The 18129-nt window shown below is 42.8% G+C and overlaps 1 pseudogene; it reads right to left on the reverse strand.

Annotated features, from left to right (window-relative positions):
* Window positions 1-60: 60 nt before the first annotated feature.
* On the reverse strand, window positions 61-15800 carry LOC115664083 (flap endonuclease 1-like; annotated as a pseudogene).
* Between the last annotated feature and the right edge of the window lie 2329 nt (window positions 15801-18129).

Below are 18129 nucleotides of genomic sequence, written 5' to 3' on the forward strand. Positions count from 1 at the left end.
AAACATGTTAAATTTGTATTTGGAGTTTTGATACGACTTGTCAGTAAAATAAGTGGCAAAAAATCGAAGTCATCTACTAATTATTTGATATCGAAATGGTGTAGTTCCGTATATCCATCTTTCGAGCTATCGCTCAACCCATCAAATGTATGTGCACTGAGAAACTTACACCCGATACACACGATAGTAGTCCAACAAGATAAACAAGTAGTCGTGAAAGAAAGTTAATTCAGCAATTAGCACCCAGAAACCTTCCATGTTATGATGGTATCTAGCAAAACTACATGAGACTACAAATTGACATTTCCGACTCGCAATTCGCATGGAAACCTCCTGGATAAGGCAAGAAACATAACAACACATATACCACAATTCCAAGTGGGGAGATTTAAGAAAGACATCGAAATCAAGAATTGTGAAGAATCACCATTGGAAAACTCACAAATACCTGACATAGATGTTGATAGTTTTGCTGCTCTATGATCTGTTATTTGCCGACTATACTATTTCTTCTTCTTACCACCACCAGCCTGAAATTCTTGTTAGTTGCTGCTTTGGCAATATTTTGAGGGTTTCCTGTTGCATGGATGACACTAATAAACAAGTTGTATAAGTGACATATACGTATCGTAAGAATTAACACTAATATGCTCTCTGCCCGACAAGTACCCCTCTCGTTCTAGCATAGAGAGCAAACGTCATCCATCCAATAAAATTTATACAACTCTCTTGCAAAGTTGCAGTACCATAAGACATGACCCATTTTTTAGGAAAGGAAGGCATCAACTTGCTTCCAACAATGGGCAAAAACAGCATCTACAAGTCAGGACTTGCTCAATAAATAGGGTTCTTACATCCACCAACATTTAGCTCCATGTCGGGAGGCTGACAACTCTCAACGGCTGTTTGAAGTTCCTCAAACCCAGGACCATGGTTGGCATTTTAAAGCAGCCAACGAACCTGTGTGGGAGATTTACGGAGACTTGTGTAGAGAATGTCTTAGGCTTGAACGCCAGATTGGGGGATTGAAGTGTGCATTTGCTTCCCTGTCATCCAATGCAATTACGATAGTTAATCGGGCCGAAACTCTTAACAGATCCGTACAAGCACACTGGTGCTTTTGTTTATCGAATTGATTTCATGAATAGGATGATGCAACACCATTAGCACATCTGTAAAGTTATATGAGAGTAATCGGGCATAAGCAGCAGTGGCCTGGCAACACACTACCTTTGATTTACAACACTACCACCAACAGTTTAAAAATGATCACAAAGATGTAAAACTTTGTGCATCGCTAGGGCAATCAATGGCTTACGAAGTGAGTTAAAGGAAATACTATTCATCCATCAAAAGTGGCATCTGAAGACATCTCTTTGCTAGAGCAATGTGTGACACTATACCTTTGCATACATTAAAAGAAGGAAAATTCCAGGTGCTTAATACTCAAAGATATCGAGATGACGTACCTTCCTCTTAGCAGGTACAGATAGATTCTTAGCTGGCTTAAAGAAGGATTCTAATCTATAGAAAATGAATGAGGAATCATCGGATGAAAGAAAGTGCATTTTGTAAGTCACTTTCATTTATTCAAGCTTTAGTTACCGGCCTTGTGATGACTCATCCTTAGCTGCCTTAATCTTCTCTATCGCCTGATACACATGGTAAAACAACATTGAAAACATGCATGCTCTCTCCTCCAGAGGAGAAGAAGCAACTTCCTTGAGTAGGCAACTGACCAACACATTACTGAAGATAGAAGCCATACCTTTGTCTCTCTGTCAATGTTGAAAACATTCTCATTCACTAGAAAGGAAATTAAGCCCTTGAAAGGGAAAGAACAATCAGTTAGGAAATGAGTCGAGAATTCAAAATGTTGCAAGTAAATCCCAACATGAAAATGGCCCACCTCCTCATTTGGAGCAGTCCATTTTATCTCAGGTTGTTCTTCCATAGAAACTATTGGTTCCTTAAAAAGCAGTCGAGCTTCACCATAGGGCCAATTATCTGGTAACTGATACCTATTCAAAATTCAAGCAAACATTTCCTTAAGAAGGATAACTGAACTGAATAAAGACTTCCAAGTAATGCAAAGAACCTCTGGGTCTTAAGGATAGAGAAACGATACGATTTTGTTCAAGTGAGAGTGAAATAACAGACAAAGCAGACATCAGAATAGATAAAAGTATTATAGTAAATCAACACATGAAGTAGCATGGTTGATGCACTGATTGCCAGCCCAAATCTATTGGTGGCAAATGATCTTTCGACTTCAAATTATTGATCAAATATTTCCGCTCTAGCTGAGTTTGAGAGATAATTCTTTTAAGTCAAGGAATCAGCAGCCAAGACTATTACAGTGAGAAACTTTGCTGCCTTACTTTGCTTACAAGTCTGGGGACAAGATAAGAGAATAAGAAGCACCTTTGCTTGTTTATGTTATCTAGTATGTTTTCTATGAAACCATGTTGACTGATGAGCTTAAGAGCAGTCAGCCCTCCAATACCTGATAAATTCATTCCAAAGTAAAGCCACTGAAATCATCAATCTAAAACATATGAGAGGGCCAAATGATATACGATAGCATAAAACAGTTATCAGAGCACTGCAATAATATCACGCCTACCTCAAATGCTTTCACAATAATCACATCCAGAGAGAATGCACAGGTCAATGAATTGATCCATATCCAGATTCATCTCCTCCAAGATCTAAAAGTCATTAAAGTGAGAAAAAAATTTTTTAAGCAATCGCAATGAATAAACTTTTCTAAGTACCCTGGAAATTTCAAATTCCATGACTAGAACTTTTCTTGAGCTGGGATCCATAAAATGGCGAAGAAATCTAGGAGCTCCAAAAGGAAGGGAATCCATATCTTCAGAAGCAACTGCATAAACCTGAAAAACAAAAATTACAGATAAAGCACCATTCATGATAGATGAATTGTGGTTACCGCACAACAATTAAGCAATGATAGGAATTCGAAGTCAGCGAAAATTCCTTGGACAAAGATGATTTAGTAAAGAGCATACCAAATGTAAATGACTACGCAAAAGAAGACATTAGACAAGTGAACAAGCATAAGTTCAGTGGATCCCATAAAAACTTCTTTCGAGGAAACAAGTGACTACGCAGAAGAAGACATCAGACAAGTGAACAAGCATAAGTTCAGTGAACAAGGAAATTAAATCATGGAAGTATGATGGTAATTTACGTGGAGTTAAACGATTGGTTATCATGGGAAAACAATGAACCATATCGTAAATCAGAAGACGATCAAACGGGAAGACACTTGCCTTTCCAGCTTTGCAAAGTGCAGCACATTGTGCCTCTGCTTCTGAAGGAGCCTAACATACAAAATCAGAATTTGATATCTAAACTTTTTGTTAGAAATAAAAAAAAGAACAAACTTTTCAGACAGAATAGTAACCTCAACTAGTGGACACCCATAAGTCTTAGTAGTCTTTTGCAATCTTCATTGTGCTGTTGTGTCACCTGCAAGGGTATCAAAGCCATGTACCACAAGTCCACACACATCCAGTCAGCTACGTAGATAGGTTTTTCTGGAAAACAAAGACAAAATCAAACTTCACATCAAACAGGACAAAAATATCGCACTGTAAGGAAGTGATCAAAACAAAGACCAACCTTCACAGTTCTTTTACTGAATTTCTCTATGTCTTCCTTGTTCTGAGACTGCAGGCAATTAATACAGAGCTCACTAAGCCTTTTTGTACTCTGTGTTTCTGCATGCTTATGTGAATGTGCGTGAGAGAGAGAGAGAGAGAGAGATGTTTATACCGCAATGGCTACTGCCAAGTCCTCAGAGGCATCTGCCCTCTTCAAAAAACTGCTCAGAGACTCAATTAAGGTAACTAAACGTATCCATAGATAATTCAAAGAAACAAGAAAAGAGAAGGCTACATAATAATAAAGTACCGTTTTGCAAGCTCTTGCTTCTTCAAATCAGGAGGTTTACCATCAAATACGTAGCTATCGTAACAAACAGTAAAGCATAATTCAGAGAAAGATGAGCTTCACTCTTCTTAGCATTCTATCCCAATGAAAACAAAGGACGTAAAGAAGAGTATTTTACACTGGCTGTATCCCCGCTTCCAACAGCCTAATCGTCCGGTAAAGCATGCCTTGCAGATGACTAAACGAGAAGACAAATCAAAAAGCAGCTCAAAGTCAACACTTCTCAAGCATAAAGATCACATACATAAAACCGAGTCCAAGCGATAACATCTGAAGCATCAAAACAGAAACTTGAGCCAAGTGGATTTTCATTTCCGCGAGGTATTGCGATGCCAGTAGTATTACCTGGTGACTTGACCAGCCTCATTGGTGAGCATCTGAGTCCCCTTCCTCCCAACCACAATCTGATCCACCAATCAAAGACCAAAAAACCCCCAACACTCAAAATCCAAATCGCAACCGACACCGAAACGCGCAATCAATCACAGGCATCGATCCATAAAAAGAAAAGCACTTAACGAGGAACTGATAGATGCTCATGCTGGCATCGACTGCGATACTCCGGCCGAAGTAGCTCTCCAGCGTCTGCTCCTTCATCGACTTCGGGGCATTGTCCGCCAGTAGCTTCGTCAGCCCCTACCGAAATCAACGGGCGATTCGATTAACAATCATATGGAAATGATGGGATTGGAGAAGAGGGAGGTCGAAACTACCTTGATGCCCATTTCCGGAGAGAGAAGAGGATTGCAGTGGAAATTGAGGATGAAATTGAATTCTAGGGTTCGAGCTCTTCCGCTTCCCGCCTAACTTGGAGACCAGCGCGTGCGGGAGAGAAGCGCGTGAGCCACGCGCCAAGTGTCACCAATTTCATCAGCTGCACCTGACCTATCATCTCCTTTACTAGTGTGCTTAATGTCCGAATTTTCACGATAAATAATAATTTAAGAGGGAGATCTGGAATCGATTCTCTTTGTAGGTGCTCTTGGGCTATTTGGATTAGCAACCGTTATGACAAGTCGCGAAAGCACGCCGTGATATGCACATATTGAACAATGGGTCGCCATCCTAGGCGTTTCCCACGTCCCAATCATTTAATAATAAATGTTAAATCGGAAATCCACGGATTTAAAAATATGGAGGATATAAAGAGAAATTGGTATACAAAGTGAAGGTGATTTTTGAGCTTTTCTTTATTTTAACCATATCAGAGAAGATTTAAAAGAAACAAACTGAAGGGTTTGATGTATATAAAATTTACGTAATATCGTCGGACATCCAGATTACATGAATTGTGCACATTTCATACCGAGTCCCACTGTTAAACACGAGTTTTAGCATAATTATTGCATTGTGATTGATTTTTTCTAGTCGCGTCACTTATAATAAGTCTATACGACATTTTCACGGAAAATAAGGGTCCTTCGTCTTGCAATGCTAGATTGAGGAAGACTTCGGACTTCACCGGTCTTTTCTTTTCTCCCTCTTCTTTTGAGTAGGTTTTTGTCGCGGGCTTTTCTCCGTTATCAATGAATTGGAAGCTCTTGATGTTTCAAGCAATAAAGCTCTCGAGAAGGATCCCTCCAGAAGAACAAACACAACTCACGTCCCTAAGCTTTCTTCAATGTGTCAAGACAACCATCTCTCGAGAGTTACTATTAGCATTTTACGTGATTTTCAATCACCTTCGAAACAATAATAATAAACGTGAAAAATATTATTATTGCGTAAACATCTCTAATACATCATATTAGTGATTGTTACTATGAATTCACATGAATTAACTATTCCGAAAAATGTGGGAGAAAAAACCCCGAAAAGGAATTGGTCTTGCATATCTTTGTCGACTTGACGTCATTAGCAATACTTGAGAAATCAATGAATAAATTTTAAGACGTGTGCATGCACTAACTGTGAACACTACAAATCGGGAAATGGTTGTGTGGTACTATCAGCGAGACAAATGTTAGAACTCAAGCAAAATGAACATTTCATCAATTGTCGTAGTATAATAATAATAATATCTAAAAGAATTTGGTCTTGCATACCAAATTATAGTCCTTTTCAAATAAATGAATTATGGTGGTGAGAATTGACTTTTTCACAATGAACTTTCAAGGTTAAATATTTAGATTTGCTTTCGAAATTCACAAACGAAGAAATGAGTGAGAAGTCGCCTTTTTAATATTGAATAACTATAGAAAATTGATACAAAAAAACGAATTTTTACTTCCTAACAATGCTGCCTAACTTAATCAAACTAAATTCCCAATCATGCCACATCATCATTTCACTATTCACCATCCAATCATTTTAGTACATATAGATTCAACGAGCACAATGAAATTTACTTTCCACATTTTATATGAAAACAAGTAAAGTTAGTCTCGAGATTTATCTTTTAATGACACCTCTGATCCTTGAGCTTTTGTATTAATGCGTCGTCCATATTTTAAAAATGTTCAATATCATCTTCATTTTAGTTATTAGAGGGACGACATCCGTGTAATGTCACTTTCTTGTCTTCTGCTCGGTAAGGACAATTGGTTGTTGTTTACTTTCTCCGAGCTTTAGCTACTAATGTTGATCTGATTCCTCACACTTCTAATATGTGATAAACGATGGTTATACATAATTTTGTAGCTCACATTTTCAGTTCTGAGGATGAAGCTTTGGACAGTTATCTAGAGGAACAGTATATTCGTCCATACACCACTATGCTTTCATCCAAGTTATTTTTTGGTATAAAAAAGCAATAAAGTAATTACACAAAATTAGTATGATTAGTAACTCCTTTATTACCGAAAAAGTATCTACCTATTAGTAATTAGTAATTTTTCTATGCGATAAATAATTATGGAATATGAAAAAGTAACGTTTCTGCCTATCTATTGTTAGTAAATCTCAATGTTCGTAGTAATTTCTCTAGACTCTATATATATCAACTTATGTCTGTAATCTTATTGGCGAGAGTATGTAAGATTTTTATGTCGTGGATGGACATATTGCATCTGGTGGTGTGAGTGTTGGATATGCTATGCTACTAGTAAATTAGTTTCTGCCATTTGATGCCTAAATTTTAATCCGAAGTCTTCTCCTTCATTTAATAAGAAAACCAAGATCGAGTTCGATAGAGTTTGATCCTAAACAAAAATATCGATCTTGCATACTCTTGCATTTGCAATTGTTACTGTATATCTTCACATTGGGCACAGAGCATTAGCACCGAACAAAGCATGGATCTGGCTATGGGTTTCTTTAGGATTGGCCTGATAGATGGCCCGATATGCAAAATGAGTCCCGAACTCACTCGAGGTTCCCAGACCGAGCCTTGCGCGAGCCCGGCCCTAAGCTAATCATAACTCGGCCTAATGAAGGGAAAGGAGGCGCGGTCATTCAGGACAGTCTGAACCCATATGATGGGAGGAAGGTCATGTTCAGCTGCACGCGTCGAAATTGGAAGAAAAGGCGAAGGAGAATCGAAGAAGGAAAGAGGCGTGCAGTTTCCATCTTGACGAAGGGAGGAATCTCGGCATTCAGGGACCGGAATTCACGGCCAAAAGGAAACAAGAAAATCTGGGCATCAAAAAGCAGAGAGAAATACAGAGAGAGAGAGAGGGCTATGGTCAGCAATAGAGAGAAAACTTTGATAAAAAGAAGAGAAAAAAAGGGGAGTGGCCGGCAAAAGAAAAGGGAGAAAAAGAAGAACTGTCGAGGAATGCGAGAGGAAGCGACAGAGACCAAAAGATGCAATTTCACCGTAAGTTCGTTTAATTCACTTTCGTGGCAGTTGCATTCCCTCAAAGCTCACTTTTCCTTTGCACCGTAATTTCCAAGAATTTTACTCCTCATAGTTAAAGTTCAGCGCTGTTTTTGAAGTTGAACGAGTGAGAAAAAACCATTATATCTTAAGAAAAGGTGGGTGTAAAGGTGACCAGCATTGGGGACTTTGCAAGTGGTCACCTTCTTCGAAGGAAACTCACTTTCCAACTGGTCTCAAGAATACTCGCACATTTGATGGACAAGAATCGCTTGGCATCTGATTGTCATTTCTAGAATTAGCATCTGCTCGTAAATCGCCTTCTACTTTTTGGCGTATCTTTCAAATGTGAGAAATGGACAAGAATTTCCGTGACAATATTGTAACCGCGTGCCATTGTTTATTCGACTCTTCTTTGTTTCTGTCACGCCCCGAATCCCATCGAGCTCGCGACATACTTCTTTGGTCATTAACGCGACGTCCTAGGATGTCGCCGACCCCACACATACAGAGATAAAGCACTAGCGGAAGTAACATACACCCAGACAATACTTAGAAAGGGGTAATAGGGAGAATATACATTTATTACCAAGTCAAACTTATACAATACACACCACTTACGAAACACCTAAAATACATGTATACCGGCTCCTAAGTTCTCACTACCACCTCAAAAAGGATCAGTAGTCTGGGTATCCACTAACTCCAAAAATGGGGCACTTCAAAAATGGGTTTACCCTATCCTTAGACTAACCCCTACGCCCTCTAAACGGTGTCCACTTCGAGTCGGTCTCCCCAGAACCCGAATCTGATTCCCCTTGAGCCACCTGCTCCTCTGAAGACTCAGAATCCGTCTCGATCTCAATCGGATTGTCTTCATCCCCCAACTCTAACGGAACCTCAATTCGCTCCTCTTCTTCAGACTCCTCCTCTGGTTCTTCCTCCGGCTCTTCTTCTGGTTCCTCCTCAGACTCTTCTTCGGGTTCCTCCTCTGGCACTGTACCTAAATCCACATCCATCGGGTCGAACCCTTCTTGTGACTCTTCCGGCTCCGAATCAGGCTTAGCCACTGAAGGTTCCGGTGCTGCAGGTACAAGCTGATGTCCTGACTGTGCGAGGCTAGTGTCAAGGCTAGTCATCTCACCATCAGGAGGGGGTATAGCCGACGGATCCCAATCTCCCACTCCGTCAAAAGGGACATCAAAACCTCGAACAGGACTGAACTCGTCCATACCATCTCGGAAACACCAGGCAGTATAAGTGTGGGCTTGCCAAAGGGGTTATCCTATATCTACCCAGACTACGGTGGTGTGCTTGATCCAAGCCATAGTATCATCTATCGAGTACTCTATCACGGCATGATCGGTGTGCATCGGTATGCCAAAACGCTAAGGCGATGGCGGTGGAAGATTCATGGTCCAGGCCGGAGTTCTGAAATGGTTTGGTTAAACAACCATGAGACACGTCTCAGCAACTAAACACCCTAAACCCCACCTAGGCTAACACGTACCTCCAGACAAGTCCAAACACAATGTCACTCAATAAACACATAACATGCACACAAATGTACTTACCCGGGCTTTTAATGCGTACAATCTGCACGTTAGTCTCAATTACACAAATTCCAACCACATGTACATTCCAAATTAATTTCATGCCTAAAAACAAAGTCGAACATATGTTATTTCCAAACTTCGCATTTCACACACTCGTTCATGCAACACCACCACACTATTTTCATTAGACTTGCCAACGACCCGCGTAATTACGCATCAGGTCCACTTTCAATTCACGGTCCACGTACGACCATCTCAAATTCACAACACTCCTTAGCCCGCGTTACAGTACACGCCTCAGGCTATGTCTCTTGCCCGCGTTACAGTACACGCCTCAGACTCAACATCCTCCACCTACGGCACAACCCGCGTAAATGAACACACCTCAGGTTGGCGGTCTTCTGGTAATACCGGGCATCGTCTCGCGTTACAGTACACGCCTCAGGACGGCTCAATTCCTCGCGTTACATTACACGCCTCAGGGACTTTCGTAACCACACGTACGACATATCACATAAATTTTGCACCCATCCACACGCTCAAACATCATACAATATGCTCAATTGACACACAAACATGCCCAATTTCTAGCCAATCCAATTCAGCCCATGCTCATATAAACGGGTCCACATTTCAACCAATTACTCCACAATCCGACGAGCATGCAAGGTCGTCACTAGACCCACAATTATAGCCACTAATATGAGCATAAAGTCAACATATTCATGTCTATTTCAAGTCACAATAATCACACAAGCTAGCCACGGCACCACACATCAAACCAACACGTTTAGTCCCCAAATCGAGCCATACACTCATCATTTCGAACCGCAATTTCCAGCATGTAAATCCACCATGTTTAGCCCCGAAACCATTACAATTTCATCCACAAATCAGCCAAGATCAGCCCCCAACTCAGTCTACCAAAATAACCCCTAAACAGCCACTAATAAACCCAAATCAGCCCCTAATCAAGTTCGTTAGTACCCGTAGTCCTAGGAAGAGTTTAGAATGCCACTCACTTGAAGTCCTAGGCAAGCTCGGGCAAGAAGGGGGGCGGCAAGCCGGCGATCACACGGCGAATGGACGGCGATGGCGGCGGTGAGCGGCGGACGGTGGCCGGACGGACGGCGACACGCCTTGCTCGGCCACACGTGCAAGGCCAAAAGAAAAGGAAGAGGGCCGGTTGAGAGAGAGAGAGAGAGAGAGAGAGAGAGAGAGAGAGAGAGAGAGAGAGAGAGAGAGAGAGAGAGAGAGAGAGAGAGAGAGAGACGGTGTGGTGATGGTGAGGCCATGACGTCGGGGACAACCGGACGGTGGCGATCAAGCACGGCGGCTGAACGGCGGCGACGGCTGGCTTGGCCGGCTGGCCACGGTCATGGGAGGAGGGGGGAGAGGATTGGCCGAGAGGGAGTGGGAGGGGGAGAGATAGGCGTGAGAGAGAAATGAGAGGGTGAGAGAGAGAGAAAAGGAGAAAAAGACTAATTGCACCAATAATTGGTGTCTACCCCCTAGCAAAATGACCATCCTACCCTCTTCTCTACTTTCCATCCGACGGCCACGATTAAATCTTATCTTGAGATCAACGGCCAAGATTAACTCTTACCAAAAATATCCAAGGGCAAAATTGGAATTTCACAAAAAGTCCAAGGGCAAAATTGTCCAAAATTTTTTATCTCTAAAGTTGGTGTGAAATGACCAAAATGCCCTTCTCACAATATACTTAGCCTTAACAAAGTCCCAGGGGCAAAACGGTCATTTTTCCATTTCTTGCCAAAATTCAAATTTTCTGAAGAATCCGGACAAATCTGAGGCTGACCACACTAATAGCAACGTCGTCCAATTATCCTGTCGTGACTTTCGAAATTTCCAATGCCCAAACTTGATCTCTAATTAATGACTAAATATAAATAACGTAACTTGAGCGTATCTCAAACTAACGGGTGGCTTTCGGGAAATTCGCATATTCGACCCGTGGTCGATACTGAATCAAGCCACGTTTAAGTTCACTCGGATCGTGACGACCTCGGTTGTCACATAATCGCGAGGATCGATCGCTAGTTCCGACGGGCGTGATCGTCTGGCATAGGTTTAGGGTCATTCGTCAACTCATCTCGTGGTCAAGCGGAATCACCCGCGATCCACTCATATGACAGCGGCGAATTGATCCCTAACTATCCTTGGATCAGCTTACATTGGCTCAAAATGTCACCTCGACAATTTTTATGGTCGAAAGTCGGTTCACGATCGAGTTTCTTTGGTCGCACGAATTTAAATCCCTAATTGGTTGCGCAAATTTAAATCCCTAATTAGTATCTCATGAGTGATTAGTTCCGGGCGAGATCTAACTACAAGCACGTCCATAAAATCATCTATTTCATAAATCCCAAGTGAGTCGATTTTCAGAATGTCACAACTCTTCCCCCCTTATAAAAATTTCGTCCTCGAAATTTACAATTTAACCCAACTACTCAAACAAGTGGGGGTATTGACGTTGTATTAGCTCCTCACTTTCCCAAGTCGCGCCTTCTGCTCCGTGATATTCCCAAACAACTTTGACCATCGGGATCGTCTTGTTCCTTAAAACTCGTTCTTTTGGATCTTCGATCCTTATTGGCCTTTCGACATACGACACCCTATCGTCAACTTCTATCTCTTCATAGTTTAACACATGAGTTGGGTCCAGTTCATATTTTCTCAGCATCGACACGTGGAATACATTATGCACTTGCGACAAATTTGGCGATAATGCAAGGCGATAAGCTAAGTCTCCAATCCTTTCCAAAATCTCAAAGGGTCCCACGTACCTTAGACTCAACTTTCCTTTCTTGCCAAATCGGGATAATTTCTCATGCGCGATACCTTAAAGAATACGTGATCCCCTACTTGAAATTCCAAAGGTCTTCGCCTTTTGTCTGCATAACTCTTTTGACGGCTTTGAGCTGTTTTCAGCCTTTTACGAATGATCTTAACCACCTCAACTGACTGTTGAACTAATTCTGGCCCAGTTATACTCCTTTATCTAACTTCGTCTCAACATACGGGCGTTCTATATGCTTTGCCATACAGCGCTTCAAATGGCGCCATCCCGATACTCTGCTGGAAACTATTATTGTACGCGAATTCCACTAAGGGCAATTGCTCTTCCCACTTTCCTTGAAAATCCAATACACATGCCCGAAGCATATCCTCTAGAGTTTGAATCGTCCTCTCAGACTTGCCATCCGTTTGTGGATGATAAGCTGTACTAAACTGCAGCTTTGATCCTAATGCCATCTGCAGACTTTTCCAAAAGTTGGCGGTAAACATAGGATCACTATCCGAAGTAATCGTCACTGGTACCCCATGCAAACGAACTATCTGTTGTACGTACAACTCAGCATACCGATCCAATACGAAGTCTTTTCGTACGGCCAAGAAGTGCGCTGACTTTGTCAATCTATCGACAATCACCCAAATGGAATCATGGCCTCTTTGGCTCCTTGGTAATCCCATTACAAAATCCATAGTAATATGTTCCCATTTCCATTATGGGATTTCTAAAGGTCGCAACAATCCTCCGGGCTTACAATATTGCGCTTTCACTTGCTGGCACGTCAGACACTTAGCCACGTGCTTAGCTATGTCCACCTTCATGCCATTCCACCAATAGTACTGTCTCAAATTCTGATACATTTTCGTACTCCCTGGATGGATACTATAATTACTACGATGCGCTTCTGACAAGATTTCTTCCTTAAGTTCCGCATCGTCAGGCACGCACAACCGCCCACGGAACTTCAATATCTCGTCTTCAGATCCTCGAAAGTCCGGCTTCCTCTTGGTAGCATCCATTTCCAAAATCTTTTGAATTTTTTGATCTGTAGATTGTAAGGCCTTAATCTTAGTCTGAATTTCTGGTTCGATTCTTAAAGTGGCAAACAAGCTCGAGACTTGACTTACTTCAAGCTTAAACTCCGAGTCTCGCACTCCTTCCAACAAAGTCCATTCCTTAACCATCAAGTGTGCGATGCTTGACTTCCGACTCAATGCATCGGCTACTCGGTTGGCCTCTCCGGGGTGATACAAAATATTACAATCATAGTCCTTAAGTAATTTCATCCAACGATGCTGTCTCATATTAAGCTCCTTTTAAGAAAATAAATATTTCAAACTCTGATGGTCTGTATATATCTGAAACTTCTCTCCACATAAATAATGTCGCCAAATCTTAAGGGCAAATACTATTGCGGCTAATTCCAAATCATGCGTCGGGTAGTTCAACTCATGCGGTCTCAACTGTCTTGATGCGTAGGCTACTACTCATCCATTTTGCATGAGTACACACCCCGTCCTTTCAATGATGCATCACTATAAATTTCATATCCTCCTGGTCCCAATAGAATAGTCAGTACCGGCGCCGTGGTCAATCTATGCTTTAGTTCTTGAAAACTCCTTTCACATTTGTCGGTCCATTCAAACCTTGTTTCCTTTTTCAACAAATGTGTCAAAGGTGTTGCTATTGCCGATAATCCTTCCACGAAACGTCGATAATATCCTGCCAAACCTAGAAAGCTTCGGATCTCTGTTACCGTCGTTGGTCTTGGCCACTTTATTACAGCTTCAATCTTTGCTGGATCTACTGAGATTCCTTCCCCAGAGATCACGTGTCCAAGAAATGCTACTCGATGGAGCCAGAACTCGCATTTACTAAACTTAGCGTACAATGCGTGTTCCCTTAAGGTCTGTTAAACTTTACTCAAATGGAACTCGTGCTATTCCAAGCTCTTCGAGTACACCAATATATCGTCTATAAAGACTATAACAAACTGATCCAAGAATTCCTTAAATACCCGATTCATTAAGTCCATAAAGGCAGCAGGGGCGTTTGTCAATCCAAACGGCATTACTGTATATTCATAGTGTCCATATCTCGTCCTGAATGCCGTTTTCGGTATGTCCTTTTTCCTAATCCTCAACTGATGATATCCCGTCCTCAAATCAATCTTAGAAAATACCGAAACCCCTTGTAACTGATCAAACAAATCATCTATCCTTGACAGGGAATATTTATTCTTGATCGTCACTTGATTTAACTGCCGGTAATCAATACATAATCTTGATGACCCATCCTTCTTCCTTACAAATAAGACTGGCGCTCCCTATGGAGACACACTTGGACGAACGAAACTTTTGTCCAATAACTCTTGCATTTGCACCTTTAACTCTTTTAACTTTGATAACGACATTCTATAAGGTGCCTTCGAGATTGGCTCAGTCCCAAGGGCCAACTCGATTACAAATTCTACTTCCCTTTCAGGTGGCAATCCCTGCAATTCTTAAGGAAAGACATCGGGATAATCGCACACTACAGCTATGTCCTCTAGCCTCGGCTCCTCAGCCGTGGAATCAACCATAGCCGCTAGAAATCCTTGACACCCTTCGTTCAACAAACGAAATCTAGGGGATCGAGGTCCCTCCTCGATTTCCCACAAATTCGAATTTCGGATGTCCAACCGGATTAAATTGGATCACCCTACTACTACAATCCATAACAGCCTTTTGCTTAACTAACCAATCCATACCCACAATCACATCGAAGTCATACATGGCTAAAACCGCTAGATCTATCGTTTCCTCCCTATCACCAATCACAATCTTACAATCCGGGCGCCCTAATGAGACTAGCACCTTATCAGTGGAGTGGTAACATACAACACAACATCAAACAATTGCGGCTCTATACCAGTCAATTTAACAAACTGTTATGATATAAACGAATGTGACACCCCAGGGTCAAACAAAGCATATGCAGCATGATCGCATAGAGAAACCGTACCTGTGATCACCCCTGGCGCGTTCTCAATCTCTCTCATTGCCATGGCGTACACCCGTCCTTGGGCCGGTGGCCTATTCTGATTAGCCGACGGGGCAGCTCCAATTTGGTTCCCGTTCCGGGGTGGCGGCAACGCAGGCGACCTATTCTGCCTGATGTTAGGGCAAGTCCTTATCTGATGGCCAAACCCGCCACATCCAAAACAGGCTCCGCCCCTGTTCGGACAAGGTCCATTTCCATGTCTTTCCCTACACATCCGACATGGACCATTCTGGAAACGGTTCGGTTTCCCGATATTTCTTCTAACAGGAGGGACGAAACGTCGATTACTCGCCATTGGCCTCTTCCCGAAGTGGCGATTGTCCCTACCCGAGGCAAATCTTGACCTAGAAGCGGCGGCCCTATCCGCTAAGTCACGTTCGATCGCTTGGGCCCGATCATAGATCTCGTTATAATCCCTCAAATTCAGCGAAATCATTTGGCTGCGAAGGTCTGGCTTCAAACCGTCTCGGAACCTCCGAGCCTTATCCAACGGGTCCTCCACTATCCTTGGGGCAAACTTAGATAACTGAGCAAATTCAGCCTCATACCGATCCACTGTCCTCTGTCCCTGACGAAGCCTCATAAACTCGGCTAACTTCTGTTCCTGGGTACTCTCAAAAAAGTACTTACCATTGAAGACTTCCACAAACATCGCCCAAGTCTGGGCGGCACCAGCTGGGAACACCCTTCCTCTGGTGGCTTTCCACCATCACTCGCACTTCCTTGGAGCTGGTACACCGCCAAGGTCACTTTCTCTTCCTCGGTGCACCATAATACCTCAAAGGCCTTTTCTAACTCCTCTACCCAAAGCGATGCAACCTCAAGGTCGCCCTTACCATCAAACTTATGGGGCTTTAATTTCAAAAACTGCTCAACTAGTTGATGCATCTACCTATTTACATTCACTTGCCTTTGCCCTTGATTCCCATTGTTATTATTGGCGGCGGCGGTCACAGCGGCCTCAGCAGCTTGGGCAATAGTGGCAGCTCGTTCCTGAGTCTGCCGTCCTATCAGATTACTAATCTCTTCTAGGGTCCTCATGATCGCATCCATTCTCGGATCTCCCGCAGGTTGGGCTTGCGAACTTGATTGGCCTCTTATTCCTCCACCTCTCGAACTCATCCTTACGGGTTTCTATCACTCACCTACCTGCTATAATTCCACTCAGAAATTAGAAACCTAGGCCAACTATACCAATCTAGTCCTAGGCAGCAAATTAACATAATAATTCACTCAGCAGGTAATTAATCGCAACAGCACAAGGCCACAATCAATAAGGTCTGTGCACTTACCTCAGGTCCAGACGCACCTGCATTCCAATCGTTATAGCACTCAATTCACTAAGCAATCACAACAAACAGTCTGGAGGCACGCGTAGCTTGTTGCACACCTATGACGCGCTAAGGTCTCCCTAGTCAATTACCCCAAAAGTTGTCGCTCCTTATCGCTCCAGACTTCAACCAACTTGGATCGAGCTAACCTTGCTCTGATACCAAATCAACGCATGATGTCACGCCCCAAATCCCATCGAGCTCGCGACATACCTCTTTGGTCGATTAACGCAACGTCCCAGGATGTCGCCGACCCCACACATACAGAGATAAAGCGCTAGCGGAAGTAACATACACCCAGACAATACTTAGAAAGGGGTAATAGGGAGAATATACATTCATTACCAAGTCAAACTTATACAATACACACCACTTACGAAACACCTAAAATACATGCATACCGGCTCCTAAGTTCTCACTACCACCTCAAAAAGGATCAGTAGTCTAGGTATCCACTAACTCCAAAAATGGGGTACTTCAAAAATGGGTTTACCCTACCCTTAAACTAACCCTTACGCCCTCTAAACGGTGTCCACTCCGAGTCGGTCTCCCCAGAACCCGAATCTAATTCCCCTTGAGCCACCTGCTCCTCTGAAGATTGAGAATCCGCCTCGATCTCAATCGAGTTGTCTTCATCCCCCGACTCTAACGGAACCTCAATTCGCTCCTCTTCTTCATACTCCTCCTCCGGTTCTTCCTCTGGCTCTTCTTCTGGTTCCTCCTCAGGCTCTTTTTCGGGCTCTTCTTCTTCGGGTTCCTCCTCTGGCACTGTACCTAAATCCACATCCATCGGGTCGAACCCTGCTTGTGACTCTTCCGGTTCCGGATCAAGCTCAGCCACTGAAGGTTCGGGTGCTGCAGGTACAGGCTGATGTCCTGACTGTGCGAGGCTAGTGTCAAGGCTAGTCATCTCACCATCAGGAGGGGGTATAGCCGACGGATCCCAATCTCCCACCCCGTCAAAAGGGACATCAAAACCTCGAACAGGAGCGAACTCGTCCATACCATCCCGGAAACACCAGGCGGTATAAGTGTGGGCTTGCCAAAGGGGTTGTCCTATATTTACCCAAACTACGGTGGTGTGCTTGATCCAAGCCATATTATCATCTATCGGGTACTCTATCACGGCATGATCGATGTGCATCGGTGTGCCAAAACGCTGAGGCGGTGGCGGTGGAAAATTCATGGTCCAGGCCGGGGTTTTGAAATGGTTTGGTTAAACAACCATGAGACACGTCTCAGCAACTAAACACCCTAAACCCCACCTAGGTTAACACGTACCTCTAGACAAGTCCAAACACAATGCCACTCAATGAACACATAACATGCACACAAATATACTTACCTGGGCTTTTAATGCGTACAATCTGCACGTTAGTCTCAATTACACAAATTCCAACCACATGCACATTCCAAATTAATTTCATGCCTAAAAACAAAGTCGAACATATGTCATTTCCAAACTTCGCATTTCACACACTCGTTCATGCAACACCACCACACTATTTTCATTAGAATTGCCAATGACCCGCGTAATTACGCCTCGGGTCCACTTTCAATTCACGGTCCATGTACAACCATCTCAAATTCACAACACTCCTTAGCCCGCGTTACAGTACACGTCTCAGGCTATATCTCTTGCCCGCGTTA

The sequence above is a fragment of the Syzygium oleosum genome, unplaced genomic scaffold (assembly GCF_021117445.2).
Source record: "Syzygium oleosum isolate NSW1041296 unplaced genomic scaffold, Sole_v2.1 Sole_v2.03, whole genome shotgun sequence".
In the NCBI taxonomy this organism is placed as follows: Eukaryota; Viridiplantae; Streptophyta; class Magnoliopsida; order Myrtales; family Myrtaceae; genus Syzygium; species Syzygium oleosum.